General features: G+C 41.3%; 2 long non-coding RNA genes across 4 annotated transcripts in view; one reads left to right on the forward strand and one right to left on the reverse strand.

Annotated features, from left to right (window-relative positions):
- Nucleotides 1-26,403, reverse strand: part of LOC111095140 — a 100,925-nt gene that overhangs the window by 42,154 nt on the left and 32,368 nt on the right. Inside the window, exons 3-5 of the long non-coding RNA XR_005356710.1 lie at nucleotides 14,289-14,488; nucleotides 11,323-11,629; nucleotides 5,378-5,525 (exon numbers count right to left, since the gene is read on the reverse strand). This is a non-coding gene — a long non-coding RNA (uncharacterized LOC111095140). The remainder of the gene's footprint in view (nucleotides 1-5,377; nucleotides 5,526-11,322; nucleotides 11,630-14,288; nucleotides 14,489-26,403) is intronic.
- Nucleotides 1,132-8,139, forward strand: LOC102151859. Of its 3 annotated transcripts, none has more exons than XR_005356713.1 (5): nucleotides 1,132-1,564; nucleotides 1,793-2,056; nucleotides 2,914-3,032; nucleotides 4,056-4,719; nucleotides 8,082-8,139. It is a non-coding gene; the product is annotated as an uncharacterized LOC102151859 (long non-coding RNA). The 3 variants fall into 3 exon arrangements; XR_005356711.1 differs by having other exon boundaries at nucleotides 1,938-2,056; XR_005356712.1 differs by lacking the exon at nucleotides 8,082-8,139 and adding an exon at nucleotides 5,270-6,038 and having other exon boundaries at nucleotides 1,938-2,056.

The following is a 26,403-nucleotide window of genomic DNA, read 5'->3' on the forward strand; positions in this document are numbered from 1 at the left end:
AGAGGATGGAACCAAGTGGCGAGGTCCTCTTTCAAATTCAAATGGAATAAATAATAAGCACCACTACCTGTCCTGGACCCACTGACCTAAGCTCTGAGGAAACAGTATATGTGACCACACTGCTCACCAGAGACTATATTTACTGATGAAGCTGAGAAATTTTGCATTGGAAAGCCATTTGGGGTGCGTTCACACATAAGATGGCATTAGAGGTGAAGAGTGGCGTTGTGGACGGTACAGGTTACTTCCTTCTGCACCGCCAGTTGCAAAAATGGGATCTGAAGGTTGATATCAGTCCTGAAGACATGTAAACACTTCGAGTGCTTAAAAACACAAGTTTAAAATTTTACTTCGTGCTTTTTAGGCAGGACTTTTCACGTATTGCATTCAAGGCTCCTGCTGTTTTTGACCCTTGTATCTGACCTATTCTCGGATCCCTACTTGAAAGGTGATTGGCACTTATCAAACAAAAATTCCTGAGAATACTGCTAGTTCAGGACCAATATGCCATTAAATTTTAATAATGGTAACTTCCCTCAATTCTCAGGAAGTGGCCACTAGATAGGATTTCCTCCTAGGCCTCTTTCTTAAAGCTTTGTCCTGGGGCCCTTTATCTGCCAGGGGTGAAAACAAAGAAACAAAGAGCAGCAAGCCAGTGTTAAGGGGAACCAAGAAACAAAGCCTAGTTAGGGGCTGTGGTGCTGGGAGAGCAGGTGTAGGTCAGTTTCTGCAGGACTTAAGCTGCCAGGATATCAAACTCTGGCTTTATCCTGAAGATAATCAAGAGTCCTGGATGGAGAGACAGAATACAAATTTAAATGCAGCCTCTAAATTTCAGAACCCGAATCCATTGATAAGAGTCCATTTTAAAGAGGAATCTCCAGGCTTGGGGCATGAGATCATGCCTGTCAAACAATTTCTGTCCATCTCCAAATTAGTAATGGGTGACTTGGCACCCTGGCTGATGAGCTGGCAAGAAAGGAGCTATTGTGTGTCATACCGGGGACCTCCACAGACACCCGGGGCAATGTGATTTGTCACTTAAAGGAGGAGACAGCCTGAGAGTGCCCCACTCAGTGCCTGCTGAGTCATCCTACTCTGGTAGTTATTTAAACAGAAGCCTCCAGCAGAGGCACGATCAACACTCCACTCAGACAATGGCCAGACCTCCAGAAGTCATGTCTAGCTTAGATTGCAACAAGTGCAATTTTCACAGTTTCTGTCCTCTTTTCCCGATATTGTCACACTGGGGATCTGACTTCTGGCTCTTTTTCTCCGAACTGGCCTACCCAGCCAGTCCTCCCATGAGACTTGGGCCCCAGAGGTCACCGACTCCTTGTTGAGTTTTCCCATGGTCTCTCCGACTTGACTTCCTTGGCTTTCTTCTAGATCAACAAACACTGGTTGAGCATCTGTTGTGGGTTAGGGACTGAGCTATACAGGTAAGGGGTGACGAAAAAACAATTAAGACACATTCCTTGCCTTTTAGGAGCTCACAGTCCAGGGGAAGAGGCAGTCCGGAAACCGGGCGACCACAATATATGAAGGGACGCCTCTAAGACAGGTGAGTACAAACAAAACGGTGTTTTGGACCTTAATTTTAGGGGGGACCACTACTCTTCCCTCAAAGCCACGGCCCTCTCTGTGTGGCTAGGTGGGAGGAATTCAAGGGCTGCGGAAGGGTGGAGGATTCAGAAGGGCATTTCCACCTGCCTGCCGGACGTTGCCCCGTTTGACCTGGGCTGAGCGGCTGCTGTCTGGCCCTGAGCGCTGCCCGTGGTTCTCTTCCCAGACCATCCTCTAGGTGCTCTCGTCAGTGTGTCAGATGAGGACTCCCTCACATTTGGCTGTCATCTGTCAGCCACAACTGTCCCGTCCAGAGGAGCTGGCTTCGGCCGCTCCATTAAGGATACCATTTGACATCACATGTGCTGCAGGTGCTGCTGATGAAAGTGCTAAAGGAGCTGGATGTGACTGACGTCGGTGGGAAGGACGAGGCTGTGTGCGCGCATGCAGCTGTGCTGTCCAAATGCTGTCCTTACCTCCCAATGGAAAGGTATTGTAAATAAAGTGAAAGGGCACCAGCTTATTTTAAACGCCAAGTATGAGCTAGGAACTGTTCTTGGCACTATGTAAAAGCTTTATTTAGTTCTCACAGTAATATTGTCCTTATGCTAGAGTCCCACTGTATAGACTAAGGAAATTATGGTTCAGAGAGGTTAAGGTCACACAGCTGTGCAATTTTTGGTTCAGCTTGAATGTGAACACAGGTCTATGTGATTCTGAATTTTGTGTTCAACTGGAATGGTTCACCGAGCAGCTGTAGAATAGTAACATGGCAATAGCATTTTTTTTTAAAGACTTTATCTGTTTGTTTATTTTAGAGAGACAGAGAGGGTACATGAGCAGGTGGGAGGAGGAGAGGGAAAGGGAGAGTGAGAATCCCAAGCCGACTCTTCGCTGAGGTCGGAGCCCAATGTGGGGCTCGATCTCATGACCCTGAGATCATGACCTGGTCCAAAACTGAGGTGGTCACTTAACCGACTGCGCCACCCAGGCACCCCCATGGCAGTAAGATTTCTGATTCCTGTCTGATTTTCAACCTTGTGTGATATAAATACAGGACGTATAGCATGAGTTTCTGAATCTTTGTTTTGAAACACGAAACCTGAAAAATTGGAGTAGAAGGAAGCAACAAATATATAATAAAACCAAGTTTATCAGATGAAAATATGGATAAAAATGTTTACATTCCCAGAACTGTAAATATTGAAAAATAAAAGACACACTGAGAAAATATGTCTGTTTTTATGACTTGTTGATATCCAGGGGGTTTTTCCTTAAGCCTCAAAACAATTTACAGCATTGCCAGCAGCATTCAGTACATTCAGAACAGGATCATTTCACCCACAGCTGATGGAGGGCCATGCTTGGGACAGCACCAGAAGAGCCTTCCAGCAGACAGGCCAGGGAGGAAGCCAGGGTCAGTGAGTGAAGAGGAGAGCAGAGCCATTTAAAGCAACATGGTTTATGTAAGTGTGATCTAATTGCTTCCACTGGAAATGGGTCAGATTTGAGTCGAGAGAACCTGGGGCCTTTATGACCCCAGTGAAATCAGATTATAGCTTTTCTTCCAATCTCCTTGGAGAATATGGCCCTTGATGAAAGAATGATGCTCGGATTCATTTCAATCTGCCGTGTTTCCCAGTCTCTTCTTGCCTCCTCGGAGTTGATTCGCATTTTTTTTTTCTTTTCTGATGAAACACATTAAACTAAACAGGATATGTCATATGACAGACTGTGATAAATTTACTATTGGGAATAGGGGAAAAGTATGGGATAAAGAAATAGGTCTTTTTTGTCTCTCACGGCCATGATTCAGTTCTGACTCAAAAGGAAGTGTGCCACCTACTGAATCACGGAAACCACTTCCTGTAGCTGTTTGGTTTATTCTGGAGGGGCATTAGGCCAAGTACTGCCCTGCCCTGACCCTGACTGGCTCTTCAGAGCCAAAGCGTTCACAACTTGAGGTGGTTTGGCCTCAGACTCTGAGAACATTACATATTAAATTACAAGTGTTTCGTTTCCTAGCAAGGAGTCTTTAGCAACATAAAAACGAACATGTGTTATTTGCAAACTGAGTGTCTCCTTACTCAACCTGAATATCCTTACTTTTTCATAAGGTATGTATTCCAGATGACTACTCTCAAGATCTGAATTCATGGTGCTTCTGTTTTTCCTGAGGGCAGTTTGGGCAGTCTGTAGGGTGGCATTAACCAGATGCGGTTTCAAGCGTACCCTTTCATTAGTGAAGCAATACTAAACTTGTATTCATTCATGCAATGTATTTTTTGGAGCACGTGCTTACTGCTGTGTCCTGTACAAGGGAAGGGTAGAGGATAAAGTGGCAAACAAGACATATGGCTCCTGACCTCATGGTACTTATGACCTGCACTGTATGGAAATTATGTTCTCTCTAGACTCCAAGATTGTGCTTTGAACACAATTAAAAGGAACATCAACTAAAGGAAAACTTGTTTCCTCTTTGCCCACAGGACATTTTTGACACCAGATGTGTGGGTTTCTCTACACCAAGGAATTCTTCAATTCTCAGCAACCACTGACTATCCTACAATTTAACTCAACTCTGACAGTAATTGGCCAGGATTAGCACACGCCCTGGGTATAAGGGCTCAGTCCAACAAGATTGCACTTTAGATGCCAATCGTAAGACCCAGGTTGTCACCTGCACTTCTGATCAACTGAATATAAACTTTTTCCACCATCTCCTCTTGGGGTTTGAAAATTAGCCAGAATGGCTCACAGAATTCAGAAAAATACCTCACTGACATTTACCAGTTTATTATAAAGGATACAACTCAGGAAAAGCCAGATGGAAGAGATACATATGGGAAGGTGTGGGTGGAGGGGGTGTGCAGCTCCCATGCCCTCCCTGGATGTGCCACCCTCCTGGCACCTAGATGTCTTCACTGACATGGAAGCTCCTTGGACTCCATAACTTAGGGTTTTTATGGAGAGTCCACTGTGTAGACATGATTGACTAAATCATTGGCCACTGGTGAATAAGTTATCATTCCAGCCTCTTTCCTACCTGGAGGTCAAAGGGTGAAAATGAATGTTCCAACCCTTAAATCACATGATTGGATCCTCTGGCAATCAGCCTCCACCTTCCAAGAGTCATCTCATTAGCATAAACAGGTATGGTTGAAAAGGGCTTATTATGAATAACAAAAGATGCTTCTGTCACCTTATTCCTCAAGGAATTCCAAGGGTTTCAGTTTTAGAGGCTCTGTGCCAGGAACCAGGGAGGAAGACCAAAATATATATTTATTATACCACGTTCATGCAGCCCCAGCATCTAGCCCTGGGCCTTGCATAAAGAAGCTCCTCAACACTTGAGTAGATACACAAAAGAAAAAACAAAAGATAGAATGACAAAAAGATGGAAAGAAGGAAGGTGATAGTAAAGGGAGGGAGGAAAAGAAGTCATCTCACAGTCATTTCTTACTGTATTTGCAGATGAAGATGAAAATATCCAGCCATTTGTTTTCTTCCATAGTGTCAATTCCAAATAGACTACAGATTTGTGCCCCTATGTGCATCTAGAGAGTCTGTAGTGCTTCAGGAGACAAATGGGCTCCTCATCAGGGAGGTTATAGTACCAAGGAGGTCCGTTCTGAGGCCAGGTAAACATTAGAAGTCCTGAGAACCTTCTCTGAGAGTAACAGGCTCTTTGTTATCTCCTCAGAATAGGCCAGAATCCTGAACCATAGATAATCTATTATTCTCCTGGGGATCCATGCCCAAAAGATGTGTCAAAGAATGGCTGCAAAACTGTGTAACACTAAGCACCCACCTGATAGAAGAGTCCTGAGAATTCAGTGAGACAAAGGGCGCCTGCGTGGCTTAGTCAGTGAAGCATCTGACTCTTAATTGCAGCACAGGTCTTGATCTCAGGACGGTAAGTTCCAGCCCCATGTTGGACTCCATGCTGGGCGTAGAGCCTACTTAAAAGAAAAAAAAATTAAATGAGACAATATCTAGTTGTCTAGAATAGTCCTTGGCACACAGGAGGCTCCTTGTAAATAGAAGCTATCACTACTACAAATTCTCTTCATCTCATTACCATTACTCCTCCTTCTACTACTGTTGCTTAGGTTATATCCATTAAAGCCAGCAGTTTTTCCATTAGTCTGACCAATGGCTTGATGTTTAATGATGGAATTCTATGATTCGGTGTAAGCCTCTCTAAACCTATGCTTTCCTTTCAACAATGGTAAAAAAAAATTTTTTTAAGTTTTTATTTATATTAGAGAGATAGAGTAAGGGAGAGAAAGCATGAGCAAGGTGAAGGGCAGAGGGAGAAGCAGATTCCCTGCTAAGTAGGGAGCTGGACAAGGGACCTGATCCCAAGACCCAGGGATCATGACCTGAGCCAAAGGCAGACGCTTAACTGACTGAGCCACCCAGGTGTCCCCTGACAACGGTAAAGATTTTAAATTGACCTCCAGTTGAAACTCCCTGTCAAGAAGAGATTGTCTAAGTTATTTACTGATGTCCAATTTATGAGAGCAACAGCTTTTCCCAAATGTAAGATTATATAACATTGAATGTTTTAAGAAGTTATATGTAACCCAAATATAACTAGCATTATAAGATAAATAGAGGCATATTACGAATTTTAAGTATTTGAGCAAAAATTGAATCAAATTGGGCAGCCCCAGACCAGAATTGGTCAAGAGGGCTCTACCCACAAGAGCTAAGGGAAAGATTTTTCTAGAAAAGAGGAGGAAGAAAAGCAAGAAAATTATTTGATTGTCTAGAGCTTAAGGGCTTGCCTTATTTGGGAAAGCCTAACTGACTGTGATTGGTTGTCTTTGTTTCAATTTCTTAACCTTGAGGCATTACAGGCTTAGGTTTTGGTTTGCTTATGTAGGCACCCAAGGCATTAGAACCACCCCCGGCTAAAGCCTTCTTCTGTTAATTAAATGTTAGGCTGTTTGGCCCCTACCCTAAGGCTACTCTCTACACATTTGACGTATGGGAGGAAGAAGAAAAAAAAGAAAAAGAAGGGAAATAGGAAGAGATACAAAGGAAAAAAAAAATCCCCACCAGAAATACTGAAGAGAGATGGAGGTTTTTGAAGTTTCCCTAAGTACTGCTGAGGTATTTGTTTTGGTATCTCACACCACAAAGATAAGTAATATCTTGTTCAAATCTTGACCAGTTTCCCTCAGAGTTCCCCTTTCCATAGGAATCCAACATCTCCCTTCAGAGATTCTTCTTTACGTGGATGTCACTCTTTTACATTGTTTCCTCCAAATAATCCCAGAGTCTGCCACCAGTTTAACCTCCTCTGAGCTTCCCTAGTTCCCTCACCTATCACATCATTTGGCTCAACAAAGGATGGGAAGTGAGACCCTAAGCAAAGTTTTTAAAATCAAGGCATTATAAAAAGCTGTTTAGCCAAGAATCATGATAACAATTACAGGCAAACAGACAAATTAGGTCACAAGTCTCAGAAGCCCAACATTATTTTAAATCCTCATCTCCACCTGCAGTTTTGTTACCATTTTGGGTTGTTCCTTGATCCATCCCAAGTAGCTATAATAGTACCTGGCAAAAATATTTGCTGAATAAATAAATTAGCTTAAGAGTTTACATTGCAAATAAAACCAAATACCATTAGATTATCCTTCCTACTTTTTCCTCTTAAATATTCTGTGTGAGGGGCACCTGGGTGGCTCAGTGCTTGAGCATCTGCCTTTGGCTCAGGTCGTAGTCCTGGGGCCCTGAGATCAAGTCCCACATCAGGCTTCCCATGGGACCCTGCTTCTCCCTCTTCCTACGTTTCTGCCTCTTTCTCTGTGTCTCTCATAAATAAATAAATAAAATATTCTAAAGAAATATTCTGTGTGAAACAAATAGTCACACATATATCCATATGAAAGAATATAATTTTCTGCCATTAGTTTTTTATTATGTCAGTTAAGGTCAAATGTCACAAAAAATCACATTGAACTCTTGACCAATCTATCTATTTTTTCCATTGGAATATTGGCCCAACTAAGAAATAACATCAAGGAAAAATTATTTGTTGGCAGAAAAAATCCTCTCTAAATTCTTGTGTGTTTTGTTTTGATTTTTCCTTAGTGACTAGAGGTCAGTTTCAATCCACTGAAGCACAGATTCCAAATTTTCAATCTGGTTTTCTTGAGTACTGACAGAGTGCCAAGAATGAGGCAATGACACAAAATCACTACCAAGACACACACACACACACACACACACACACACACACACACGAGTCCAGGGCATGTTCTGGTGACTTGCAAGCTTCTTTCTCTCTAAAATATATCCTCAAATTCATACTTTTTAACTTGAAATGGATCTATTCCCTGTCTCCCAAGCAAATTCTTATGGATTTTTTGTCTAATACATTGGTCAAGGTATTCCAAACCTTGGTATCTAAAAGATATCATAATAGAATCATCTACTGACCAAAGATTACGTATCTTCTACTTATCCTTTCTTGTTTCCTTTTAAAACTTGAATTTTAGGGACACCTGGGTGGCTCAGCGGTTGAGCATCTGCCTTCGGCTCGGGATGTGGTCCTGGAGTTCCAGAATCGAGTCTCACATTGGGCTCCCTGCATGGGAGCCTGCTTCTCCCTCTGCCTCTCTCTGTCTCTCATGAACAAATAAATAAAGTCTTTTAATATGTTTAGGTGTGGGTCAATGACTATATACATTATTATTGAAAAAACAATTTCGTTTTAGCCTAGTAATAAAAAAAAAAAAAACCTAAATGTTATTTGGCAGCCTCCAAAGAATCACATGTTTAATGTAGTGGAGGGACAGTGCCCTAAAAGAAAGGGTGGCATTCTGGACAGCCAAAAGAACAAACGTCCACTACAAGTAATATGAGCACCAAGTTTGGATGCAATCCATCTCTCCTACGAGACTGGTGGCAATTCACTTAATCTGAGCCCCAGTTTTTTCAGCTATGACCAGAGATATCAACACCCAACTACTTATTTTGTGAATCCCTTCACTAAAATTAACTGTTATCTGTTGTTCTGTGATTCTATAAATCTCAGAATAATCTTTTCCTGTTATAGCCAAGTTGTCTATCATGGTCACAGATATTCACCTGGTTATTTTGGCTTCTCTAATCCTGCCGGTGAAAACACCTCCAAGGGAGCTTTTGGTCAGGAGCTGACAATGGCATTTAAGGTCACCTGTGCTTTTGATAAAGGAGAATTTGAAAGGAGACCAATAATATATATATTTTTTTTCACTTGGACCCACTAACTTCCCTGATAAGGATATATAATTCATATTTGTTAAGTCCTAATTAATGCCAAGCCCCTTTTATGCATATGTCATTTAACTCTTACAGTAATACTTTCAGATAAGTTATCAGCTAGGGTGTTTGACTCTAAGTTAAAGGGAATAAAAAAAGCACAAATCTCCAACCAACTAAAACAAGGGGACTTGTTTGCTCCCATAACTGGCAGTCTAAAGAGAAAGCTGCTTCAGGATTGGTTGAGGAATCTAGTGGCTTCATACTATTACCAGGTTCCTAGGTGCGATCTCTGTCCTTACGTCCAGCATTGCTTTCCTCCTAAACACCCATTTCCCTCCGTAGCATGGCCATCAGTAGGAAACTTGCTTCCTTACTGATATCTAGCAAAGGTGAGAGAGTGCCCCACAAACAATGAAAAAAGTGAAAGAATTGCCTTCTCTTCCTTATGATCCACCTTCAGTCTGATGTTTATCTTTTAAATAACAGCTATAAGAAGTAGAGTTGGGAGGAGGAGAAATACTATGGTATGATTAACTCATCTCATAATCCAGAGGATTATGATTATCTTGATTGATTTGGATAATTATAATTTACGCCTGATGCTGGGGCAATTCTCCATACTACAATGCCTACCACACAGTGCAAAAAGAATAGATCAAATTGGGAGAGCCAACTATAATGTGCACTATAGGTAAATATTGCTAATTCCCAATTTACAGATGAGAAAACTGACACACAGGGGAGAAAGGTTAAGTTAATTTGCCGAAGTTGATAACTGAATGTCAACAGTCTCTCTCCATTCTAATAGTCAGTTATTCTCCTGCATTTCTTTCTCTCTCTTTTTTAAAAATATTTTATTTTATTTTATTTTTTTAAAAGATTTTATCCATTTATTCATGAGAGACACAGAGAGAAAGAGAGGCAGAGACACAGGTAGAGGGAGAAGCAAGCTCCATGCAGGGAGCCCGAGACGGGACTCAATCTCGGGTCACCAGGATCATGCCCTGGGCTGAAGGCAGCGCTAAACCACTGAACCACCCGGGCTGCCCAAAAGATTTTATTTTTAAGTAATCTCTACACCCAACATGGGGCTCGAATTCACAACCCTGAAATCAAGAGCACATGCTCCACTGACTGAGCCGGCCAGGCACCCCGCTTGCATGCACTTCTTGAAAGCTTAAGATGTATACAAGGAATTCCAAGAATAGGAGAAAGGGCATAAAGGAAAGACCACAGGACTAGGAATCAAGAGATTAGTTTCCAGTCTTGACTCTCCCATTTACTAGCTGTGTGACTTCTGTGAGAATGAGAATAATAAAACCTACTTACTGGAGTAGTAGCAATACTCAAAGAGGAACCCTGAAGAAGAGTGGCATCATTTAGGAGCTTACTTGAAATGGAAATTCTTCATCTCACCCCTGACTCACTTAATCAGAAGGGGGGGCGGGGAGGCAGCAATAAATACTTTAATAAGCATTCCAACTATTTCTGATGCTTGCTAAAATTTGAGAACCACTGGTCTAACACATTGCCTGGTGCAAACTTTATATGTTCTTATGTCCTAAAGACAATGAACATGTTGACTTCTATCTCTAAGAGCTTATAAGCTAGGGAAACAAAGAAAAAGTTCCATATTAAATTCTTTAATACAGGACCATACTGAGTGATAAATGATCGAATACAAGCTTAATGTGCTTTAAAAGCTTATTAGGGATTGAATTTATTTCTAACAAGGGGAATCTCAGAAGACTTTATAGATAAGAAATAAAAAGGGATAAAATACCTATAAACTATAAAGTAATGCAGATAATTAAACTTCCAGGGGTTACTGCAAAGTTGTATCTAGAAAGTTAACTTAAAATATATCAATACAGGGGTATCTGAGTGGCTCAGTTGGTTAAGTGTCCAACTCTTGATCCTGGCTCAGGTCTATATCTCAGGATTGTGAGTTCGAGCTCCGAGTTTAAAAAAAAAATTATATAATTTCAACACTAACAGATTAGATATCTCATATTGAATGGGAATAACAACCCATCAGAAGTCAGAAGAGGCAGGTTTTAGTACTGAAATTACATTTACTAGCTGCCTCTCAATGTCCAAGTTCATAAAAAAAAAAAAAAAAAGGAGAGAGAGAGGTTGGTCTGGAACCCTGGTTCTTAATCAGGGGAAAGTAAGGTGGGCCCAAGAAATGTGTAGATTTAAAGCTTCCATAAGGGAGTGTGGGTACAGCCTGGTTAAATAGCACTGGACTAAATTGTTTGTCTCTAATCTCTGGCTGTAGATTATTAAAAGTAAAGTTAAAACATCAAGGAAACATAATTATTATTTACAATTTGCAAGCCCATCTCTGCTTCTTTTCTTTTTTTTTCTTTTTTTTCTTTTTTTTTTTTTTTTTTTTTTTTTTTTGCTTAACATCTCTGAAAGTGCTCCAGTACCTGAACACCCAATTAATCAAAGGGAAACATCTGTAATATGTAGCAACTAAAATATCACCTTCCCTGTGTGGATCACAAAGTCCTTGGCAATCACTTCCATACCAGACTAGTGAGTATTGTTGTTCTCATTTTCCAGATGGATAAACAGAGGATAAAGGCCTTGTTTAGTGTCACATATTTCTGTCACCAACTGAGACACAATGGATGTCAGTCTTCTCATTCCTTCAACAATAACGAGCTTTCAAGCTCTTACAGTCAACAAGAACTTTTGGAAAGATTACACTGGCTGAAAGGCATATACATGGACGACATCCACAAATAGAAGGAAATTAACTTGAAGTTGAGTGTCCGACTTCACTGACTCTCTGGTAGAGACAAAAGAAAAGTTTTAGCAAAAAAGAGTCTGAAAGAAAATAAATTATATATAGCTGATTATTGAGTATTGTTTTTACACAGTAAAACAAGTGAAAATTACTCTTCTTTAAGTAGTGATTCCTATCTCTTAACTGAGTCATACATTCATTCAATAAATACTTATTGATTGCCTTTTATGTGCCAAGTCCTCATTTCTGTACTGTGAGCAGAGCAGATAATAATAGTAATAACAATAACAGCTACTGTAGCAGGGACCAATATATTAATAAATAATAACTGTTGAATAAAATGCCAAAGCTCAATATGCACAAGCCTTCTCTTTGGGGCTACCTCCATTTGACTATATACAGCTAATCTGCTCTGAAATTCTCCAGCTCTGGGAAGAAGTGCTTTCCAGCTGTTGTTGAACCTGCCTCTTGTGGATGCATCCACCAATGAGCATGGACTTATACTCATTGTCCTTGGAAAGGCAACCAGAACTGAGAGCATTATGACTTCTTCACCATGATTTTTAAATTACTAGAACCAGTTCTTCTAATTTCTTTCTTGGTTTCCTACAACTCAAATACAGAAAGAGATTGGAAAATAAATGCTGTCTTAATACTGCTTTAACACAAAACAAGTATTCTTTCAACTGTGCTTGCAATGGAACAAAACACAAGCATATGTGAGATTAATTTTCAGTGGTCAATTCATCACATACAGGATTTATAAGAGTAAGTGCTTTGCGGGGCTCTACAAAACATTCCTTCATCTTTCTAAATGCCCATGTACTCACACTAATGGTGCTCTCAGATGTTAGGAAATCTTTTGAGACAGAAGTAGAAAGGGATGGGGGGGGAGGGGATAGAGTGATGCAATATTTCTGAGTGTCATGTGATTTCACAATTTGTTTTTCAATCTGCTTGGACTTCCAAAAAGAAAGACTCTCGTATCAACAAGCACATAAACTGAAGCTTAAAACACTAAAAACAAAACCATAGAGTCTCAAACATATGACATGTATATATTCATATTATTTGATGGGATGCTCCTGAGAAATGTGAATTTTTCTCTGACAGGTTTACCAACTTGCTTCATCTGAACACATGAACCATAAACAATACCTAATGAGAAAACTTTCTGTCTTCTTCAAGGTCAAAGTTGGAACAAGTGTAGGGAATTCAGTTTTCCTTACTCGACAATATTCATCATTCTTGTGCTCAGTATGCTCATGAAAAAATGCAAGCCTCTTATAGTTAGCACAAAGACACAGCAAATTTTCAGGGATAAAATATAAACTGATGAAACTGGTAGGATGTAAAAATACAGTTATTAACCTCTTACATTCCTAAAGTTGAAACTCTGTTTGTCGTTGTGAAGAGTCAGTCAATGTAACTGTAAACAAGAAAAGCAATCCTTGTTTTCCCATTCTACTAATTTAAGCACCTATGACAACTTTTGCTGTTACTTAGCCCTTAACCTACTCATGCTTTCCAAGTTTCTGTGTCTTTTTCCACTATCTGTTGAGCATTTTAGGTGCAGTACAGATAGCTCAGTGATAATAGGTAAGTGAGGAGGAAGGAAAAAAAAATCAAGTTCCAAAGTGGCATTATGAATAGCAGCAATAAAACATAATTGTCTGGAAAGGACAGCCTTGGAGGCAGGTGGGTCAAATAAAATATGCCCTTGGTTTGGACTCTGGAGATGCTTTGACTTTCTCTATTAAGCATTTATTTGGTAAATAATAACCAGTTAGCTTTTCTGTGACTCTTGATTTTTAAAAAAGGTTAAAAGCAAATGAAAACATGACTTTGTTTGTGTGTTTATTTATTTTTGTAACCTCTACACCCAACGTGCAGCTTGCACCCACAACCCCAAGATCAAGTCACATGCTCTTCCACCTGAGCCAGCCAGGTGCCCTAACATGAGTTTATTTTTTAAAGGAAATTTAGCAATTAAAATATAAAGTGGCATGAATAGATTATATGGCAATATAATGTAAATTGTTTAGTTGCCAGATCCAGAAGCCTGAGACAATCTTCACATAATTGCAGAGTCTCACTGTGTAATTCTTCCAATATTTTTGGATTTTTTTCACCTTTACTATCCCACATCATATTTTTTTTTAAGATTTTTAATTTATTTATTCATGAGAGACACAGAGAGAAAGAGGCAGAGATACAGGCAGAGGGAGAAGCAGGCTCCATGCAGGGAGCCCGACGTGGGACTCGATCCTGTGACTCCAGGATCACGCCCTGTGCTGAAGGCGGTACTAAACCGCTGAGCCACCCAGGGATCCCCCCACATCGTATTAATGGGTACCAACACGTTTATTTCATTCAAGTCCTAGCCAACTTTTCCATATAGATTAAGAAGTATTCTCCCATACAGCTGTATTTTAAGTCCTATGCATTTAACATTTCTGTATAGAAAAAGAATACACCACGCTAGAATTGTGATGATATGATGAATCACATGTCAGTAGCAAGTTATTATATAAAGTTGAAGCTTGTTAGAGCAGAAATGGTACTAAAAATAAAATCTCCCCCCTCCCCATAAACTCTTCTAATTCCCAGGGCCATCATTTTTAAATAAATCTTGCATATATTTCTTCCATATCTTGCTAGTTTGAGAGCATTAACATTTGCAAAGTGTGCAATTCATTACCAGGTAGTAATTCAAGCAAAGGAAGAAATCTGGCTGGATCAGTGATGTGTCAGCAAGGCCTGAATCACGGGAGGTTGGTCTCTGGTGTATCCTCTTGGTCCAAAAAGTAGGAGGTGGTGGTCCACTGAGCCAGGAATTGCCTGGCAGTATCAACATCCTGGCTGTTGCTCAGGGTAGGTTGCATTTTTTGGCTTTTGCTCCTGAAACAAAAGTTCAAGTGTGAAAACCGGGACTGAAGCCTCTTCTCGGCTGGAACCAGGACACCCCCAGTTCAGCCAGAAGTTAGTTTGAGGGTGTAGTGGCCCAGCATTCCAGGAGTGGCACATGTCAGCAAGATGTGTGCCAGGGCCATGTCCCAACTGCAGAGCAGGACTTGCCACACATCCTTCACTTCATGAATATACTGCATTTCTGGGCGCCTGGGCAGAGACACTGTTGGGACAGAATCAAGATGTGACTTCGTGCTGAGTCTATTATCTCAGCCGGGGTAGGCATGGATCTGAGAAGAGTTAGGCTGTGGCCTCTAGATTGCAAACCTCCTTCCTTCCCCACAGTGCACGGGATCCTTTATCCTTTATGCTTTGCTTCATGTCCCTGAAGAGTAAAGAGCTCATGTTTCCCCCTTGCTCCTTTTGCATCACCAAATACTTCCACAAGAGTGGTCTCCAAAGCTGACTGCATTAGAAGGAAGAAACACCTTCAGACCTGTGCTTCTGACACAATGTGTCCCTTGTGGACCTTTCTCTAAACACCTGCAAACATATATGTTAAGTGTTTCCAAGAGTTTGAGCCTTCTGGAGGTTTGTTTTGTTTTTACAAAAATGGGCAGCATGGAGCCTCTTTTCCCTCTGCCTGTGTCTCTGCCTCTCTCTCTGTGTCTCTCATTAATAAATAAAATCTAAAAAAAAAAAAAAAAAAAAAAAAGGTCTCTCGATGTTCTCTTTATCTGCTGAAAATGTGTGTGCACCTGGCAGTTGGAGGGGGTGTAGATGAATGTGCCTTTCTCTTCTCCCTCCCAGCCTCGCTCCATGAGCTGACTCTGTGTGACCTCATGACAGAGAGAGCTTTCTGGTGTGGCATCTGGGGCCTGGGCCATGCTGCAGAGGCGTGGCCACCGACACAGAGAACATCTGGTTTTCAGGTACAAGTCACACGGCCAAGACTCAGGTGCTGGTGTTTCAGAGCCTCACCCAGTCCGGGAGCAGAATGATTTTAACCAGCTAGTAGGAAATATATGAGTGAGTTTGCAATATATGATTTAGCTGAAAATGTCAGTGATTTGAATACAATGAAATTGGTATGAAACTTGCCAGTGGCTACAATTTGTGGTTCACTTCTGTGCTGCTTTTAGCACAAGAAGCAAGTATGATGATATATGTGCGAAACGGCAGTCTCATCAGCTGTTAACTTACACATAGACAGAAAATACAGTGCTTTTCACACCTCCTAATTGCTTCTCTGTTAAGGAAAGTATAACTGCAAACTCTGAAAGTATAGTATCCCCTTACGTGATTGTCTCATTTCATTATCAGGTAACATATGATGAATATTGTTGAGAAGTGACTAAAAGACACATACGTACAGGGAAGTTAGGGTTAAGGCACCACTCTCACAGAAGACAAAGACTTTCTGTTCACACTCATTTATCTCTGTACAGAAATGTGTTACTATTTTGAGATAATTACTGATGTTTTTCTTTCTTGCATTTCTCCTTTGCCCACATCAACCTGTAGGTTAGTGGAAGGGAATGCCTTGGAGTAGGAAGGTTATAGACTAAAGAAATAAATTAAAGTACTGGGTAACTTTTTGGAAGGCTAAAGTAAATAGAATTGCATTGAAAGGCAAATACTTGTATGAGAAGAAAGGATGTTTTAAGCTTCTTAAGACTTAGAGCCTGGGAGCAGCCCTGGTGGCGCAGCAGTTTAGCACAGCCTACAGCCCGGGGCCTGATCCTAGAGACCGGGGATCGAGTCCCACGTCGGGCTCCCTGTGTGGATGCTGCTTCTCCCTCTGCCTGTGTCTCCGCCTCTCTCTCTCTCTCTCTTTCTATGAATAAATAAATACAAAATCTTAAAAAAAAGGGGGGGGGGCCTGAAGGAACCAGAACCCCAGAGAGTTTCTCTTTTAAGCCACAGAATGGGTAAAACATCTGGTGTTTCTCCAGCGGGAAGAAGGGAGAGATCCAAAGGGAGAACTGGTCAGTCTATGTGCTGTCCCTGAGTGGGGGCAATAGAAACCCCATAGGGCTTAGGAAGAGTAGAGGTGGAGACTGTGGAGAGTATTGCCTCCATTCTCAGGAGGAGCTGGGTACATGGACCTGAAGGGAGCCTCCCCCGCACAACCCCCCACGTAGAGAAGGACAGTGCCCACAGTTCTGACCCCACAGTTCTCAACAGAAGAGCTGGGGTAGCAGAGAATAGCCAGGGGACCCAAAGCCTGGGGTAGGATAAGGAGTATAGAGAACGTCGGAGCATGACATCTACAGATTATGAACCGTGAGCAGCAGCAGCAGAGGCCAGCAGGGCCAAGCAGCCTGGGCTCTACCTCGAGGCCCACAGGGATGGAGGATGACAGAGACAACATGTGCCACTCCGACCTGACGTCAGGGTGATACGTATGCCCCACTCTCTATCTCCCTTTGCTAGCTCATTGCTAAAAGGGAGAAGGGAAAAGACAGAGAAAGAGCAATCCTATATTAAGTGAGAATTACAAAAATAATAATAATTAATAATAATAATAACATGAGTTTTTAATTAGCAAAATGCAGTTTTTCACGGGCAGTGGAAACAGGGCCCTTGAGCCAGACTAAGATCAGAGATGGAGAAACAGAGCTACATACGGGCATATCTGAGCCCGTGTCCGAATTTTGATGCCTGCTATCTATACACAGACGTACAGGCACGACTGAACAAGCATTTGTATCTGCCTTTTTTATAACATCATAGACCCTGGAGGCAAATAGACCTGGGCTTAAATCTTGTCCTATTATGCACTTTAATAGCTGGATGACTTGGAACAAATTTCTTGATCCAAGATTTTGCTTCAGTGAATAAGGAATAATAGTGTCTTGTAGGCTTGTTCTAAGGATTAAATGAGATACAAAGGTTACCCTAAGACCTGGCATATGGTAAGCCATTAATAAATGCTATTTACCATGATCATGGTAACACTAATAATTATTATGCATATGTTCATCTTGACTAGGAGTCTGAACTTTTGCTTGGCAAGACTTCATTACCGTTGTACATAAAGCATAGCACATCGAGCTACTAAGACTATAAATGCTTCGAGGCTAAGGGGACATTCATATATAGGTCTTTAATGTCAGTATTCGAGGTTAACCCCCTTTTATGTATTTATGTTTATTTAATTTTCCGTTTGTTCCGTTTGTTCTATGTGCCTCTAGATTTGGAGAAATCTGAAGTAAAATTCCTTTTGAGCCAAGATGGAAGTCTAAACTTTAGATTTAGAGGGAACATCTACTCCCCTGCCCCCCACCCCCTTTCCCCTTCATTCTGGCAGAAGTTTGGTGGCCAAAGGTTTACATTTGGTTTCCTCTTTGCCAAGCTCATCAGAGGCACAGCACCCTTGAGCCTCACCCTGACACCCACTAACGAGCATTACCTCATGCATAACATCCGGACTCTCCTCTAGAAGATTCAACCTTGTAGAGGTTTTATTAACGCAATAGCCCTTCTATAACTATATTTCAATATATGTAATGTGGTAGCAGTATCTTCAATATCTCTGGGGCTTCCATCTGATCTGAGAGATTTCACTAGACAAAGTATCCAAGATGCCTCACCACACCTCTGGCCTAAGCATCCTCCCTCTCTTATTCAAGGGTGAGTGGGCAATCCTAATTCTACCCAGTAAGCTATCAAAGTGCAAAGCCTGCAGAAAACCCTGTCCCCAGTAATAAAGCAACACATGTAATAAAACAGCACAGCCATCTAGGGGCTACTAGCCCATGCTGAATTGGGCAGAAGAGGCATAATGAAGTCTTCACTGGTTTTTTGGGTGGCCTCAAATAAAGCATCGAATCTCCTGACTCTGTTAACTTATCTTTTTTTTTTTAATATTTTATTTATTTATTCATGACAGACACAGAGAGAGAGAGAGAAGCAGAGACACAGGCAGAGGGAGAAGCAGGCTCCATGCAGGGAGCCTGACGTGGGACTCGATCCCGGGCCTCCAGGGTCACACTCCAGGCCCAAGGCTGCACCAAACCGCTGGGCCACTGGGGCTGCCCCCGTTAACTTATCTTTAAGAGGGGGATAATGATACTGTGCCAGTTCACCTCAAAGGAGTATTATCTAAAGCTAGAGATTACACTGTTGAAGAACCAAGACTACGCACGTGCTGTGATTTTCACTAACCAGCACTGGTTTTATTCATATGGTGAGTCTGTTTCCTGTCACTATTACCTATATTAATACAAACAGTGGATAACAGCATTTTCATCTTGAGTCCCTAGATTTTTTTTTTTTTTTTAATTTATGATAGTCACAGAGAGAGAGAGAGAGAGAGAAAGAGAGGCAGAGACATAGGCAGAGGGAGAAGCAGGATCCACACAGGGAGCCCGACGTGGGATTCGATCCCGGTTCTCCAGGATCGCGCCCTGGGTCAAAGGCAGGTGCTAAACCGCTGCGCCACCCAGGGATCCCGAGTCCCTAGATTTTTTAAGACAGACCCATCATTCACTCACTTTGGTCCCTGAGTCTTTTTCCTAGATCCTGCAACAAACCATTTCCCTTAGAGAGTAGGTTCTATCCTACCAAATGTGCAGTATAGAGGCATAGGCTTTGGCCAGATAAAAGCTTGCCAATGCAAGTTGGCCAGATGTCAGCTGAATTAGGCCTCCCCTCACCCACAGATGTTTTACTTCATCTAATTATATTGTGGAGAAGTTGTACATACATCAACATTTGGCAAATACTCGATTAGCAGAACTGTGGTTTCTTATAATTATTAATAAGAACAAATGTCCCTTGGCATATGAACATATTATCAGAGTATCCAGAAGTTCCTGTATTCTTCAGAACTCAACTAGAAATGTTGATGACTCATTCTCCAGTCACACTTAGAAAAACATATGTTGTGTACATTTGTGGAATAAACACATACAAAGTTGCAAACTGTCACTTTTAACTCTAAAGGCAACTCACTGACATTTGAAACAGCAGGAAATATTGTTTTTTGCCTAGTATTCAAGTTTCCTAGGGGTCCATGGACTTGCTAGGAGACTTAAAAGCATGCCCTGGTCTACTGGGATGAGTGCCAGCTTTTGGCTTAAGTCTGGCTGTGGAAAATCCCAGAGTAGATCTAGGAATATTCTGATTTGGGATGGGTGTTGAGATCATCACCACCATCACCCTTCTGTGTAGATCCAGCCCTTCTGTATTCTTCCTTTCTCAGAGAGGACGCTTTGGGAAGGCCTTCATATTAATGCAGGCCTCCCTGACTTCAGATCTGGGAGATAAGAAGACTACTGAGTGGAGTCCACGTGTGTGGCCTTATAGTGCACCCAGCAATATCATTTCATGGGGGTATATTCAAAGAACAGAGTATAATCGAGGACAGTCATAGTAAGACCTAGAATTCCTCTCCTGACTTTGTGTCCGAAGTACATTATAAATTCCTTCAGGTGGGGGTCCATGGCCATTTCGTTATGCATTTTGTGGGCTATACATTCAGAGATTCTAGGAAAAGTGGGTTCTGTGATGATTCAAATCACAATCTTTCGTTTTTTAAGATTTTATTTATTTATTCATAAGAGACACAGAGTGAGAGGCAGAGACATAAGCAGAGGGAGAAGCAGGCTCCCCACAGGGAGCCTGATGTGGGACTCAATCCCAGAATCCAGGGATCATGACCTGAGCCAAAGGCTCAATCAAAAAGCCACTCAGGTGCCCCAAATCACAATTTGAATTAAGGCAAGGAGTCATGTTTATTTTTTGGAAATAGAAATGAAGTAAACTGTGTCATTTTTCTGTGTCAGTCTGATTAAGAAGGAATATACTTTATATTCATCGACTTTTCTCAGTAAACTGCATACAAAGAGTGGTTCATATATTATAAAAACTGCCACCTCTTGGCTCCCAAGTGTATTTCCACAATTATGTTAATGGAATTTTTATCAGATACTTGCTCCCCGCCCCCTTTTTTGGGCCATTTTATTGTGAAACTTATTGTGGTCTCCAAAATTGTAGGCTATTGGTCTTAAATATTGACAGGAGTTCAGGACATGGTACCCTGAAATAGGACACTGTGGCATAATCAATTTGAGAAACAGCACAAGTAGCAAGGACTCTCCGACCCTCCCCTAAGGCAGGTCATAACACCCTTATGTGAGGGGTGACCTTCTCATCCCCGGAGGAATAAGGATGCATCCTTATTTTCAAGATGTTGAGAGGAATCTGAATAAACATCTCTTGCTGTTTCCCCCAATTTGTGTGGTAACAAAAAGCTCATACTCCCTTCTGAGCCTATCACATTTCCCCATGACCTTCCACCTTTTGTTACATCTATCCTAAAAATCACTAGGGTCTAAGTAACATCATCATGTCCTCATTTCCTTAGGAGGGCTCCCAAGTCACATGAAACCTCTCATAAATGAATATGATTTTTCTCTTCTTTGTTACTCTTTTGTTACCCAAACCCCAGCTGAGAACTTAGAAGTGTAAAAGAAAGTTATTTTTCCTCCTTACATCAGCAAAGTAGTTAAGGAGGTAATGAGTTGTCAACAGTAGCCAAGAACAGGGTAATTTCTAGAGGATGAGAACAGTAGTCACACTGTGTGAAGTATTAATTCTCAAAAAGAAAAAGAGCAGCAGAGGAGTGGTACCACTGTCAAAAGTAACCCCTCCCATCTCAGAAGTCTCCCAACAGGTGGTATTATGCATCAGAATTGGCCCCATGGTGTTTATTGTTTCTCTTAGGTACATGAGACCAGTATATGTGGGGGTTTTGGAGCATTACAGCCAGAAAGTTTTTAATAATTAAGGAATAAATAAGCCTTAATGAAGCTTTGTATCATCATATTCCTAAACACAATGGCAGAGGTTTTCATGTTCTTGTTAGGTTTAATCTTTCTGCATTCAACTTTTAAAGATGCATACTTTTTAACAGGAAAAGAACTTCAAAGTCTGTTACTCTGTGGACTATCATAGATCTCTAAGTCAGAGAACTATCTATTCCAACCCCATGTTCATGGGTAATCCCCTGCTAAGTTTTAGCATGGTAAAATAAGGAAGCCATTTGTGGTGTATGTGTTGTTTTAGATATAGTTGACATATAGTGTTACATTAGTTTCAGGTGTACAGCATAATGATTCTATATTTGTTGATACCTGCCTTTTCATTGACTTCCGCTTAGAATTGGTGAAGCACAGAGGTACTTCGCAAAAGCTTTCTAAACAAGTAAATAAACTCATTTCTTTATTCGGCAAATACAATTGACTATATTCATTGCTGAATTCTTTCCAGTACCAACATACTCATCGAAATAGACCAGAACAGTCCCATCCTGAATAATCTTTGATAAAATAGACACTTACAGCATATCATAAAGAAAAGAGAGCTGGTGTTGGAATCCAGATCTACCTCTACCAACTCCTAGACATCCAGGTTCTGGGTAAAATATCTATAATTCACCGCCTGTCTATAAAATGAAGGGTGTAGAAATGAGGCAGACAGCGATACGATTAAGATCTTGGGAGTTGCAGTTGGACAGGCCTGCATTCTAATCCAATTCTATTCTGCTGCTTGTTAGTTGAGTATCCTTGGGCAAGTTACTTAAACTTCTTATATCTAAATTTCCTTATAACACCACCTCACCTCATGAAGTTGTTACAAAAGTTAAAAGGATAGCAACAGTGCTTCCTCAGTTCAGTGTCTGGTTCTTAACAATATTCAGTGACTCTGGTTTTTAAAAAGAAATCCTGAAAGAACTTTTGGGATCATGAGGCATAAACCTCTTCATTTTTTTTTTTTTTTCCTCTTCATTTTTTTATATGAGAAATGGAGGCCCAGACATTACGGATCGTGTCCAAGGTCACTGAACCCACAGGCGTGTGATGCATAGTCCCAAAGCTTTTATGAGTTCTCTGATCTGGTGAGAGTACTATCTCTCTGTGACCTAATCTCCTATTTACTAAATATATGGACTATTAAACTAGGTGATCAAGTTACTGTCCATGTAAAAATGCCAGTAATTACACTGCTGTTTGTTGAGGCCCTTCTATGTTGAGGGCACGCTGCCAGGTATTGTGGGTGTCATAATGGGCTTATGAGAATCTGTGTCTGGTCTCAAGAGGGTTTACAGCTGAGTTGGAGACATTTATGAGACTTGTAAACTATGGGGATAGCTACATGACTTGGCCAAAGTTGACGTGTCCTAAGAATGGGCCATGAATGTATGTCACAAGGTCCTACAGACAGTGAGATCCACCTGGGTGTCAATGGTGGCTTCATAGAGAAAATGGGACTTTACCTGTGCATTAAGATTAAGCTGGATTAGAATACACAAAGAGTAGAGGGCAGGGTGTGATGTTCCTTTCAACAGCCTGTATAAAAGTAGTGAGGTAGAAAAGAACACCTTTAAGTACGGGGCACTCACCGAAAAGCACTTGTTCACTCATTTCTTATATGGACCTTAGTCCTCTCAGCGTGTTCTGTTTTCACAAGTAGCAGTGGGTGTTTTCCCAAGTGTGCATGTGTGTGTACTTATGTTCACACATGAGTCTGAACTCCTCACTTAAAATACTGGCCAGGGGATCCCTGGGGGGCGCAGCAGTTTGGCGCCTGCCTTTGGCCCAGGGCGCGATCCTGGAGACCTGGGATCGAATCCCACATCGGGCTCCTGGTGCATGGAGCCTGCTTCTCCCTCTGCCTGTGTCTCTGCCTCTCTCTCTCTCTCTCTCTCTCTCTGTGACTATCATAAATAAATAAAAATTAAAATAAATAAATAAATAAATAAATACATACATACATACATACATACATACATACATACTGGCCAGGAAAACACCAAGGACTTGTGAATCTCCAAAGTTCAACCCCCAGAAAAGGAGAGGTCATCTCTGAGCTCACTTGCTCTTGACTCTCACTCCAATCTATCAGCCCATTCTGGCTCCTCTACCTCCCCCTTCTCTTTATTTCCACTGCTAGCCACCAGCCCCGGTATCAGCCTTCATTACCCACTGCACTACAGGTGCCCCCATACATTCCCCACACAGCAGTCTTCTAGCAATGCAAATCATATCAGGGAACCCCCTGCTGAAAACCTTTCAAGGACTCCCAATTTTACTGAGCATATAATCCAAACTGTAATGGCCTTTAAGGCTCCCCAGGATATGGTTTCCTTACCACTCTGACCTCACATCATGTTACCGATTTCCTTAGTCACTTGCAGTTCCTTGAACCAGCCAAGGTGCTTCCCAGCTGAAGGTCTATGGGTTTGCTGTGCCCTCTGTTTGAAACACTCCTCCCCCCTCTCCCCACTTCCTGCTACCTTCTTTCCTTTCAAACTTCAGCTGAAATGTTACCTACTCAAGAGAGGCTTTCTTTGATCTGACTCTGTAAACAAATTCTCTCTGCTAGTCTCTAAGATAGTGCTTTAGGATTTTTCCTTTCCAGTACTTATCAATTTCTTAAGAATTTTTATTTTTTAGTTTTTTAAAGATTTTATTTATTTATCCATGAGAGACACACACACACAGAGGCAGAGACACAGGCAGAGGGAGAAGCAGGCTCCATGCAGGGAGCCGGATGCGGGACTCGATCCGGAGCCTCCAGGATCGAGCCCTGGGCTGAAGGCAGGCGCTAAACCGCTGAGCCACCCAGGGATCCCCAATTTCTTAAGAATTTTTAATACTTAGTGAATTTGTCTGTTGTTTGACTTACTAAATGTTTGTTTTCCCTACCAGGGTATAACCTCTATGATCAGGTCTTGTCCACCTTGTTCACTTTTCAGTCTCCAGAATCCAATAGTGAAAATTTCAGAAATTAGTGGATGAATTTATAAAAGGAAATAAATGGAAAATCATTATAGCAAATGTCTCACAGAATGCAGCTGCTTTAGTGATGGCATCACTCTCGATTCTGTAAATGGGAGACTACAGGTGTTTACAGCACTTGAAGGGTAATTCTAAAAGAAATATTCCATTATTGCAAGAGATTGACTGTTACCTCGAATGAGGAGGAGACTCAGAGCTGCTTGGAGAGGTTGTTGGGAGACTGGTCACTAACCTCCATCCATAGCTAAGCTCATTGGGTTTATACCTGGAAAGTAACACATTTCTGTCTCCAAAATCTAATGAATTACTACATGGCAAGGGAACTGCTCTATAATTTAAAGGGCAAATGTTATATTCTGTCTAGTGACTGCTATTCTATTCTTAAGTTTTTCCCGCTTTGGACAAAAGGAAAGGGCTCTTGCCTGGCTATTCTACATCACTTACCACTTTTCTGGACAACTGGTGATTATAAGCATTCCCTTGATTTCAACTTCCCTTATTTCTCTCCCAGCTTTCCTCTCATAATCAAAGACAATTAAATACTCGCCCAGAAGTTTTACAATCTTACCCAAGGTCATTGAACCAATGTACTAATAACATATATTCCCAAACCTTTTATTAGTGCTGTGATCTGGACAAAACAATACATCCTTGTGACCTAACCAATCAATCAAGTTCAATAACAGTGACAAGACACAAGATTTCATTTACTGAGGGATTTTTTTTCAAATGTGCGTAGCATTATGCTAAACCTTTTATAGGCATCATCTCTTCTAATCCTGCCTACGAGCCCATGAAACAGTAATTATAATCTCCATTTCACAGAGGAGGAAACTGAGGCCTAGTGAGGCTAAGAAACTTGCCCAAGCTCATACTTGTAAAGTGAACTTGAGTTTCAAACTCAACTTTGAACCTGTAAGCGCCAAAGCAGTCTCAATATGGATCAGCTAATAAAGCAAATCAGAATCAAGCACATTTTTTTAACATCAAATGATATACACATTTAGTTAAGCTTTTAAATATATATTTTTTTAAACTTTTACTTATTTATGATAGTCACACACACACAGAGAGAGAGAGAGAGAGACAGAGACACAGGCAGAGGGAGAAGCAGGCTCCATGCACCAGGAGCCTGACGTGGGATTCGATCCAGGGTCTCCCGGATCGCGCCCTGGGCCAAAGGCAGGCACCAAACCGCTGCGCCACCCAGGGATCCCGCTTTTAAATATTTTATACAGAAATATTTTGACCTGTCCTTTTGTTAAAGGGTTGCACATAAGTATGTTTCTGGTTACAAATAGTTTGAGTATATTAGATTCCATCTCTGGTCCATAGAACTCATTTTTGCTTTCCTGGCCCCTCAGCATCTATTTTCAGGTTTCCTTATTTTATATGATTGGTAGCTTTTCCCTTCTTATAAGAAAATTGGGCAGCAATACTTCTCTGTAACCTTGGTGAGTCAGTGCAACCTCTAATTACTTCAGTCTCCTTCTTTGCAAAAAAGCTGTCAAAATACAACTCTTGAATGTCTTGCATCGCCACACACACACACACACACACACACACACACAGAGACACACACACACAGGAATAAAGAAGGATGCAATTCTCCCAAAGAAGCAGAATGACTGGCAACAGCTGGCACAACTTCTATAGACTCAGTCTGACTCTGTCTTGGAAATCAGCCTCAAAATCAGAACTACCCCACCCAGACCAGGACTATCTCACTAACTAGCTACACTTACTGACAATACCTGCCTTCGCCTTTCAGCAAAGATGTAAGCATTACCATTAATATTTTGTAAGACTGACAAAGTATCATTTGTACCTCAGGACAACCTGCTATTAGTGAAGGCACAAGGCCCACAACGACATGGCTCCCCTGTCCTTTGGTAACCCATACCAAATTATTATCAAATATGTTTGCAGTCTTTAGAATAATTTACGTGTTAGAAAAGGTGACTGGACACAATCACAAAAACCTGGAGATTTGTTTTGTCTTGTTGCTAAAACAAGGGGCAAATCAGAACAGTTAATACGGCTTTCCCCCAGTTACCCAGCATTCAAAGCTACCACTGTGGTCACATTTATAATCAT

This window comes from Canis lupus, chromosome 3, assembly GCF_011100685.1.
Source record: "Canis lupus familiaris isolate Mischka breed German Shepherd chromosome 3, alternate assembly UU_Cfam_GSD_1.0, whole genome shotgun sequence".
NCBI classification, from domain to species: domain Eukaryota; kingdom Metazoa; phylum Chordata; class Mammalia; order Carnivora; family Canidae; genus Canis; species Canis lupus.